An 11,212-nucleotide genomic window follows, 5' to 3' on the forward strand; every position below is an offset into this window, starting at 1 on the left:
CAACGTTAGTGAGCTAAAAGTACAGAAGAATGTCACAAGCTGCCGCTAATAGAGGTGTCACGCTGACGTATGAACACAATCAAAAATATAACCAAACTTTCAAACGTTTGTGCTGCTTAGACGCCATGTTTCCTGCTTCTGTAAACTACGCAACGTGCGTGGTGACGTCATTCGCGCCGACTGGAATTGATAAGGGGAATCGTTTGCTTCAGTGGTGAACAATTCTCAGGTTCTCAACAAGAACCGGTTTTCGATTCCCATCCCTAGCACCGCACATGTGCGTTTTTAGTTTTAATGTCTGTCTTGACTCTTGCAAGCAATTTGATTTAGGCAGAACAGGAAGTACCAAAAACAATGTGATAAAATAATTTTACAAGAGTAAGTCGAGTTGTGGAGGAAAAATGGCTGGGCTTAGAAAGCTAGACCGACCATAACACAAGCAAAATGATTTTGCTTTGCAGGTTGGTCAAGCTGCGCTCCGTTAGAGCCTCAGCAGGCCTGAAGGGTCCTGTCCTGTGATAACGAAGATAAACATGGAATGGATGTACAAAAGAGTCCTGTGCCTTGCTAATTACAGCGCTCTATTGGCTTGGTGGGCCGAATGTTGCTGTGACAGAGCGAAAAAAAAGATGTCAATGGCTTGTTTGAAACAACTTTAGCCTCCACTTTGAACTGTTTATACTTGGGCTTTTGTTTGAGTCAAGAGCCAATACTTAGGTATTATTTAGAAAAAGGATGCATTTGCGTCTTCTTCAACAGAGTATGGTGGATTGCCCCATTGACTGACATCAGCAGTGAGTATCTCACGTTGTTTGTCGTCCAATAGCATGCAGAGACAGTTAAAAAAGCATAGATTCCACCCCACGACTGCACACCCTCTCTCCCTCTATGGGTCATGGCCAGACTATACATTCACATATATACGTAGGATGGCTTGCTAAGCTACCTGGGATGGAGATGGAAAGTGACATGTCATTGGCGTAAAGGTGTTTGAGCACTAATGATTTTAGTCACCTGAAATCTGCTAAAAATTATTTTGGCCTAAAAATATTGCAAACATCTTTGTTTAGCTCAGATTTTCTAATTGATTGGATATGTGTTAACATTATTTTATAATATTTTTCACCAGAATTAATAAGTCCATCTTGTTAAACCAGCCAGAAGAGGCTGCATGTGCTGAATGTCACTTCTTCTGGTGCTTTTAAAGTATGTAAAAACAACCAAATTCCATTAAAATAACCAAATATTACTACAGTGTAAAATTTTAAACAACATTGCATGAACTATTATGACATTTCGAAGGTAGAATTTATTTCAAAATTTCACTTTTGGTTTGGGATGCATTTAGATTATGCCTCTGAGCAAAATGTGACCCTCAAATTTGATCTATAATTTTTCTTCAGTAAAATTCACTCAAATAAATCAACCATGAATAATTTTAACTTAGTTGAAGAAAGTAAATTTTCAACATTTGTTTACCCCAAACTCTTGTGTTTAGGGCTGCTCCCTGCTTTGATGTGGAACACCAGCAACAGTGACAGCTTTCCTCTGTGATCTAATCTGAGGATCACTGCTGCCGGGTGGAATCAGTTGAGTCATTTGGATGCCTTGCTTATCTAATGGTTCAGAGATGGCAGAAGCCTTCAGCATGCATTAAAGCTAACATCAGCCTACAAGTGCTAAAAGAGAAAGTGGCCCGAGAGAGGGAACTCCAGTACAAACTAACAATGGCAGCTTCCTTTTTTTTTTTTTTTTGTATTTATAGCGCCCAGCAGGTGTCAGCCACAGCAGTCTCTCTGTCCCCTTTGACACCCCGTGGCTGCTGCACTCCACTGTATGAAAAGAAAGCGAGGGGGAGGTAGGGCAGCTGCCGCCTGGGATTAGATACCTGAATCCAATCTTGAGGAGCAGTGGGCTCCAGTGGCGTTAAAGTGTTTTCTGGAGAATTTTTCGTGTTCCCCACTAGCTGATTATTTCCAGATTTTAGTTCTGCCTCAGTGGAGATGAGCTCCACACAGTTTTGCCTGTTGTGGTTAAGATGTAGCTTGACACTCGCGGGCCACACTCAGATGAGTTGTGTAATCCCATTTGGTAGAAGCACTTCTCAAAGGCAAATCACAAGCATTCACACACATGTGTGAATCTATGGCAGTTTAACATTACATTTATAACCGCTGCAAAGAATAACAGAATTTTTTTTATCCTTTGCAGTTTTTGCTTCATCAGAAGACAAAGACATTCCTTTCACCTCTCTTTGCCTTCGTCTTTCAGTGTCAGCACTGCTCCGTCTACTCTCGCTCATTAACCTTGCTTGTTCTTCCACTTCATAGGTCTGCTAATATGACCCCCCCGACACACACACACACACACACACACACACACACACACACACACACACACACACACACATCTCCCTGTTCTTAGAAAACTCATTGCCTTTGAATAACCAAATGGTAGGCTAGAGTTTTTGGCGTGCAACACAACAGCAACTAGCCTCCAGCAGAAAAAGCAAGCTTCAGATCAGCAGGGTAGCCTTGCCCAGAACCATTTAGAAAAATGTGTTTCTGCAGATTTGTTGGTTAAGCTTTGTTTCTTTATTTTTTGGCTTTGTGTAATTTTTAGTTGGACTTAATCATAGGTTATAGGTACGATTTTTAAATTATTTAAAATATTGGAAAAAAATTGACTGGTTTTATACTTTTTTGTGTGCTGCAATAAAATGTTTTCAGGTTTTGGTGGTGCAGAATAAAAATAGACCTTGATGGAAAGACAAGGTGTGAAACTGGCCAGGGATCTAGGTCATTCAACATCAAACCCACATTTTGTGATAAGTTATGTGTTATTACGCAAATTCCAAATCTCAAAAAAGTAGCTTGGGCCTTCCATAAAAAAAAACTCTGGATGAAACAAAAAAATATTGGAAAACTAACTTCAGCTCGGACATCTGGGATGGGCTTGAAGTAGATCTGCTTCTCCTTTACGTAGAGAGAGGCCAGTTGAGGTGACTCGGGCACCTGGTTAGGACGCCTCTTGGACGCCTCCCTGGTGAGGTTTTCCGGGCATGTCGGATGGATAATTTCAGATTTCTAAAACACTTATTTAGATAATTTTGGATGCTACAAAACAAATGTGAGCAGAATTTACTCCAGATCTTCCCAAAGAAATTGAGAAGCTTTTACAGAAGCTCAAATTATGTTCTCTTTTACCTTTTTTTCCCAGGATGTCTGAAATTATCTACTTCCAGATTTCATCCAATCATCTTTCTGATTTCTACCTATAGAAGCTGAACCTTAAAAAAAGGAAACATAAATTAAACTTGCTTTTTGAAACGATCTTGTTTGTAATATGCAAAACTTTTGTGAGATCTCGTAAAAGTAGCCTGCATCCTTTTGTTTTTCTACAAGTTGTCATAAAGTCTAAAACAAAAAGACCAAAACTTTCATTCTTGACTCTCGAAACTACTCACAAAATGACATCCAACAACCAAAAAGTCCTTTGACTTCCTTATTTAGAGCAAGACGTCCCGTTTTTTTTTTTACAGCAGAGCTGCAGGTTTTCTTGCTACTGAGGACAAAGGAAGCAGGACTGGGCAGCACAATCCAAAGGAATTCAACAACATTCTCTTTACAAGGTCTAATAATTAAAAAATTGAATAATTAGTCTTACATTGATGTACAGTCACACTGTATCAGACCAGGAGTCTTTAATTACTTCACCATTATGCCACTGGCTGACCTACTCCTTTTTTGTCACATGTAATGAAAAAGAACATTTCTTTAACTGGCTTTTAAATTTTTGACCTGTAAAATTTTAATGGGAAGTACCGTGAGTGTCCAATCTGGATTGGCAGTAAAGGCACGGGTGGCTAATGTCTGTAAGTCTGGTTGAGAGGCTTTCCACAACAAGAACTAAAACAGCGCTCCACTGGGATTGGTTGGTTATCTATGATTCCCACTGGTCTCTACAACGATACATTTCACAAAGCACTAAAACATCTGTGCAATGCTTCCCAAGAGAGTGTAAAAGCACTGGAATGTAGTTATCAAAGTTATTTTTTGTTGGCTGGCTTTGGGTGGTTGGTTAATGAAGAGGTGTTGAACAGGAGTTGAATCGTATTTTCCACTCCAAAGAGTCAGAAAATGGTACTTCAAACACCCAGGAGTCCCACATTTCCTCCTGAAATTGGGAAATACTTGGACTTCAGTATAAGGTAATTATCAGCAAAGTTTGGACTGACTGGTGGCTTCTCATAGTGCAGGACTCACTTGTTCACAAGATGAATCCAGTGAAACACAATTTTGATTTGTTCTATAGCCTGATTTATGTCAAATCTACTGTACCACTGCGGATGACTACAAGTTAACACTTTGTACAAACTCAAAATAAAGCATTCCTTTAAAGAGTCTTTAGACATTTAGATTGGAATGGAGCAACACAAAACTGTTTTTGCTATTTTTACTGTAAGCTACAGCTTTATTGATCTCAGTGATTGTTGAGTTAGAAACTTGAACAGTTTCATATTTGACACCCCTCTGTAGCCCTCCACTGGCCAGAAACTGCACTTAACAGTTTTGTGGAGCGGGTAGGTGCTCTATGAAGGGAGCTCTTAAGAGTAACATCTGTGGAGGCAAGCCAAAGTGCAAAAACCAGAGTGAACATCGGTGCGACCTACACTAGTTTGAGGGGGCTGTGCCCGCAGTCTATTGTGGAGGTGAACACCCAGGTACTTGCAAGAATCCACTGTCAGTGTCTTTTCCACCATTGTTGTAGGGGGTGACTTCCTTCTGACGTTTATGACCGTCTCCTTAGTCCTGCTGGCATTGATCTGAACAGCGTCAGTCTCACACCATACAGCAAAGTCACTGATGACCCCCATTTATTCCTGATTGTTTCCATCTGATTTGCATCCAATGACGGCCGTATCATCAGAGAACCTTTGTAGGTGGTACTGGTCTGAGTTATAACGGAAGTCGACGGTGTACAGGCTGAACAGGAAGGGTGAGAGAACTGTGCCCAGTGGCGCCCCCATGCTGCAGAATACTGTCTCCGACACCCAGTCATGGAGTCTCCCATCTGTGGTCTGTTGGTTAGATAATCGATGATCCATGCGGTCAGCCCTTTGTAATAGAGAAATTTTAATCACTGTTGTACACAAAATGCTAGTATCTGCTGTTCACTTTCATAGTTTATGCTAAGCTAAAGCAGACAGACTGCTGCCAGATCAGGAGAAATACTGCACTAGTTACAAAAATGCCTTTTTCTTCCTTATTTAACTCTGAGGTATACAGCAATAGACAAAATTGCACTTAAGGAATATCCCTTTAAGACTGAATTTAATAGGAAAACTCAGGAGAGACACTTACAAGACTCAGCCATTGTTATCACGAGATCTCGTTCCATCACATTGAAGGTGGTAAAAACTGCTGCCACCTAGCAGTCAGAGTCTGAACTGCACCCCACAAAGAAATACAGTAGATATGACGATGGTGGCAGAGGAGGTGCCCAATAACTGGAGGGTTGCAGTTGTTGTGTCTTTGGGCAAGACACTTAACCCACCTTGCCTGCTGGTGGTGCCAGTGGTTCACTGCTTCGTTGTCAGTCATCCCCAAGGCAGCTGTAGCTACAATGTAGCTTATCATTACCAGCGTGTGAATGTGTGTGTGCACGTGAGTGAATGACTGCTTGTGTTGATAAGTGCCTTAGGGATTGTAGCACCCTAAAGGTGCTATGTCAAAAACAAGTCATTTACCATTTTAAATATTTGCCTGTAAATTCTCAACGTATCTCAATAAAAACAAAGACAATACTGGATACACTGCTTTTAAAGATCAGTTTATTATCATAACACAAAATATTACAAGATTTCAGTGTCTTACATCTTTATCAAGTTTTCCACTATTTTTGTCATAAACATGTAATTTTCATCTAGGAAGGTGTTCAGGTTTAGAAAATGATGTTTGCATTAGGTGCTCTGAAATTTTGACAATTGAAGCTTTTGAAAATAGCGGATCTGATTTTTGCTACTCCTGGACTAGCCGTTAGCTCATCGATCCTATTGAATGTAAATGTTATTTGTTCAAGCAGAAGCTGTCACCTAGATCATGCAGCAACATTCTTGAAAGTGAAAAAGAAAACAAAAATGCTCGCGAGAACACACGGAAAAATACAAATTAACAATTTTTACATTGTCGTCGTCTTCCTCCGCTTATCCGGGTCCGGGTCGCGGGGGCAGCATCCCAACTAGGGAGCTCCAGACTGTCCTCTCCCCAGCCTTCTCTACCAGCTCCTCCGGCAGGACCCCAAGGTGTTTCCGGACCAGATTGGAGATGAAACCTCTCCAAAGTGTCCTGGGTCGACCCGGGGGCCTCCTGCCGGCAGGACATGCCCGAAACACCTCCCCGGGGAGGCGTCCAGGAGGCATCCTGACCAGATGCCCAAACCACCTCAACTGGCTCCTTTCGATCCGGAGGAGCAGCGGTTCTACTCCGAGTCCCTCCCGAATGTCCGAGCTCCTCATCTCACACCCTAAGCGTCGGAAACAAACGCTTGGTCAGCCACCCTCCACGTCAGACACCTGACGCCGAAAGTGCCCTTTTTCGTTACTTATGTGCAAAAAGGGGTTTTTCCCTTTTGTAACTGCAGATCCCAATGCAGCGTAAAACTGACGTGATTAGATATCCGCAGATGCGGCACAGAACCAGCTCATTTAACCGCACCTAAACCTTAACGTTTCACTATTTATAACCTTCCCCTCTCCCTCATCCTAACCTTAACTCTCTTGCTACCTTAAACGTTACTCTGTGATCAAGCGTTTGTTTCCCATGCATTCTGACTGTGAATTTTCATATTAGCCGCCCAAGGGGAACGCTAGAACATACCATCTGGCGAGGGGGAGGTTACACATACCCTCTACTTTTAACCTCCACCGTGGTAGTTGAAACCTCCCCCTCGCGTTGGCTCGGTCCAAACTCGACCAATGACGAGGCGGCTCCCGCCGTTCACTTCATAGAGCCGGCTTTTAGAGCGACTGACACATCACTAACGTGTTCGCTAGCAAGATGGTTAAGGTTAGGATAGGGGTGAGGGGAAGGTTAAATAAGAGGATAAGGTTAAGGTGAGGTACAATGAGCTTGTTTGGTGCCCTGGCTGCGGACGTCCCATCGCGTCAGTGTAACGCTGCATTGGGGTCTGCAGTCAAATAAGGGAAAACCCCCTTTTCGCACATAAGTAACGAAAAAGGGCACTTTTGGTGTCAGGGGTCTGACGTGGAGGGTGGTTGACCAAGCGTTTGTTTTTGACGCGCTGGGAGTGAGAATGTGTTGGACCCCGTGATACTTAAACTCCTCCACTTGAGGTAGGACCTCTCCCCGACCCGGAGCTGGCAAGCCGCCCTTTTCCGGTCGAGAAATTTTTACATGAAAACGAAAATATCATGGAAAATGTTTTGTGTTCTGTAAATTTATAGCTATTCTTTAGTAGAGTTGGTGAAATCAAAATATATTAAAATATGTCACAAACCCCTGTAAAATGATTAAACTTCCTTTAAAAAGGAATACAGTGATGTCTTTCAAATTTTAATGAGATACAAGCAACGCACCTCCATAATTTTGCTGCATCAGAACCTATATTCACCCCACCTTTGTTTGCACCTTGTATTTGCATTTCAAAGGGAGCCCTTGGGACGGCGTTTTGCATATTTGTATCTGATTAACAATTTTTAAATGAACATGTCAGGATTTGAAAATTGTGCTTCACTGAGGTCCATGCTGAATCTGTCCATTTAATTTGATTTTATGTGATGTAACAAAACAACGAACACACAGTGATTAGAGTAATGTGCAAACAACCAGAGCTTCTCTCAAATAAAAGAATCCAAACATATAATTGAAAGGAGATGAATCAGTTAAACAATTAAACAAAAGTCCACATTGTTAACATTACAATTAGCGATGGTTAATTAATCAACACTTTTTAATAGTCTCCAAAGCAACGCGTTACATATTCAGGTATATGTTTTATTTCATGCTACATTCCTCTAACGCTCATTCAAATTTCATGACCATCCCTTAGTGGTCCCATTATTATGTATTTTTAACACATCTGCCCATAATGTTGAATTGAAAGAGGGGTGAAAAAATGGTCAAGCTACCACATCATTAAAAATATCCCAAACTCTAACACTGTGAGGAAAAGAAAACACAAAGTTCACAGTGTTGAGGTAAAGCTCGGTCGTCGTTAGGAAAAGCACAGGCTGTTCATTTCTAAAAGAGACTTTGTTCATCTGAATTTCGTAACGGTGTATAAAATATGAACTAACTATGTGATTATTAATTGGGCCCATTGTAATTTGAGGAGTCTGGGCCGCATATTGTTGGCAGCTCTCCACGGGGTCTGTCTGTGCAGGAACGTGTCGAGGGGGTACCAGCCAGAATGCCTCAGCCATTTAGAGAGCAGCTTGCCTCTCGCGCATCGGCATACAAATGAGTGGGGTTAAAAAGGCACGGCTCCTCTCAGAGACAGCTCTCCTTCTCCAGCTCAGCTCCAAAGGGTCTCCACGGACTAATTTCCAAAACCACCTCTTAATGTGGGCTCGTGTCAATCACCTGAACAGACAGCTTCATCCCCTGATATGAGAGTAGGCACAGAGTAGAGGCGAGCAGACCAAAGCCATGCCGCAACGCTCTAAGGTGGTTGGCATATAGAAAATTAGGAAGATTATTCGTGCATGTATTTCCTAAATAAAGATGAATGACAATGGCTAATTCAGCAATGAAAAACAAAAACTGTGATGTGTTCATAATATTTTACACTATTTTCTGTATATTTAGCCTCTTTGTTAAAGCAAGTGTCTTCATTTTTATCATTTGATGAAAATGTACCCCTAATTTGAAAAAAATAAAAATATCTAGGAAAATGATACAGCAAACTGCAATAAAGACGAATAAACATCCATTGTGGGTACAGATATTTTTAGTTGTTGGTTTTTTTTTTGTTGAGTTTTTTTCCTTTTTTTCCCCAGAGGGTCATCTTGACTCAACACAGAAACTGAAGAATCACCAGACCGTATGAGGTTAAAAGTGTAAAAATAAAAAAAAGGGCACGATATCCATCCACAATAAATCATCCATCAGTAATGCAGTCAGACAAATACTGTACTTACATGTGTTACAGAACATAACTATCCATTGTTGCAAACCTTTTATTTGTAAACAATGAAATATAAGAATCATTAGGGAGCGTACGGTTTGTTTCTCACTGCTTGATTGCTGAAGACTGTCACAGGGTTCTAGACCTGGTGCCCATGAGCTGCAGAGTCCCCACAGGAACCACATAAGGGGCCCTCAGGCCATTTCTTCAAATAGCACAAGTCTAACATAAATACATAGATTTAAAATATCTGCTGCCATTTTAAAATCACAATTGTATCAGTTTAGATTTTAAAACAACACATCACTTTAAAAAAACATTAAAATATGTTTATTACGCATGAAGTTTAGTTTAACCCTGATCTATTTAAGTTCAAAGGTCAGTATAGAGCTCTGGACGTCACGTGACTCTCAGAGAGTAGACGCCATGTTGGCAGGCAACAAATGTAAACAAAATGAACGGGATCGGCTTGGATTTTACTTCGTCGGAGTTTACTTCACACTTTAAAACCGAAGAAATCGTTTTATATAGTCAGAAATTAAATAGACTAAACATCTCCGACCCTTACCGTGCCCCTGGGATACTTTTTAAAAAGGCCAGAAGCTGTCGGAGCGGACTTCTTACCGGACCTGGCCGGGGAACGCCTTGGGATTCCCCTGGAGGAGCTGGCCCAAGTGGGCCTCTCGACGCTACTGCCCCGGCAACCCGACTCCGGATAAGCGGATGAAAATGGACGGATGGATGGACAAATAACATAGATTTACATGTAAGAAGTTTAAATAGAGTGCTGTGCTGTTTGAATGTATAAACTGAACGCCAAGAGAAATCACTAGTTTGATTTTTTTCCGTGAATAAAATAAAAATGTCAGGCAGGAGCGTCTCAGGATCTGTCTGAGATCTGTCTCGGTGAGACAGATAATAGCAATCCAAAGTGTTTTTTATGTGTGATCTGACAATTGATCAACCGTTGCTTAAAAATTAAATACAGCTAAGCCGGTTAATTGCTGTGATCATAAAACACGTAAACGGCAGCACGCAGAAATCACGAGGCAACGTTTTACGTGATGTTTACTTGTTGCTATGAGTAATAAGACAGAAAAAGCCACGCCAAAATAAGTTTAGGAAGCCCACTAAGAATCGTAATAAAAGCATTTAAAATAAATACCATACACAGTTGAGGAAACATTGGTTTAAATACCTGATATGAAGTGGTCGCTGCATAAACAAAACCCTTTACTCTCGGGATCCCACAGTTTCATTTTAGCCCGGTCACTAGCGCGTTTTATTACAATGACCCAACGTTTGCGGCGCTCCGGATCTTAGGGAATCCTGTAGATGGCTCATTCCTTATGTCGTCCGTGTCTGTTCTGCATCCTGGGGCACAACAGGAATCTACCATATTTCCCGTTTGATTGAGTTTTCTGACAATAACAAATAGTCCAGCTGCGGGCTTCTGCCTGCCAATATGGCACCGTTTCGATTTGAACTGTTGCATGCCGGGAGAAGTGACGTCAATTCCTGGAGCTCTATATTGTATCAACCTGGTGGCCCTTCGTGTGGCTTAGTACCCAGGAAGTAGCTCTCACATTCATAAAGGTTGGTGACCCCCATTCCAGACTCACATTGGGGGAGGGGGGGATGGGGGCAATCCTGGGGCTAGCTTCTCTATTAGGGGCACAATTGTTAAATAAAAACACTACAAACAATACCTTTTAGTATTTAAAATTTTAGCAAATAATTACAATAAAAGTGCGTTGAAGTGACTTTTTACAGCCAGTTTTCAATTAGTGTCAAAATATAACAACTTTGCAAAAAAATGCATTATCTGAGTTGTTTATTTCAATGACAACAATAAAATGTTTGTCTAAAAGTCTCTTTTATTTTCAGATAAATTCCCTCACATGCTTTGGTTTCACATCTGTCAGGCTAAATTACCTAAGAAAAGCAGTAAAAATTCAGGCTTGGGCTCCACCCTCAGTCGGGGGACACAGGTGGGCCCAGGCTCCCCCCCTTAGACTCTTCTAGAACCACCCTTGCAAAAACTCCCCGTGAATCACATAAACAC

The sequence above is a fragment of the Nothobranchius furzeri genome, chromosome 14 (genome assembly GCF_043380555.1).
Source record: "Nothobranchius furzeri strain GRZ-AD chromosome 14, NfurGRZ-RIMD1, whole genome shotgun sequence".
Lineage (NCBI taxonomy): Eukaryota > Metazoa > Chordata > Actinopteri > Cyprinodontiformes > Nothobranchiidae > Nothobranchius > Nothobranchius furzeri.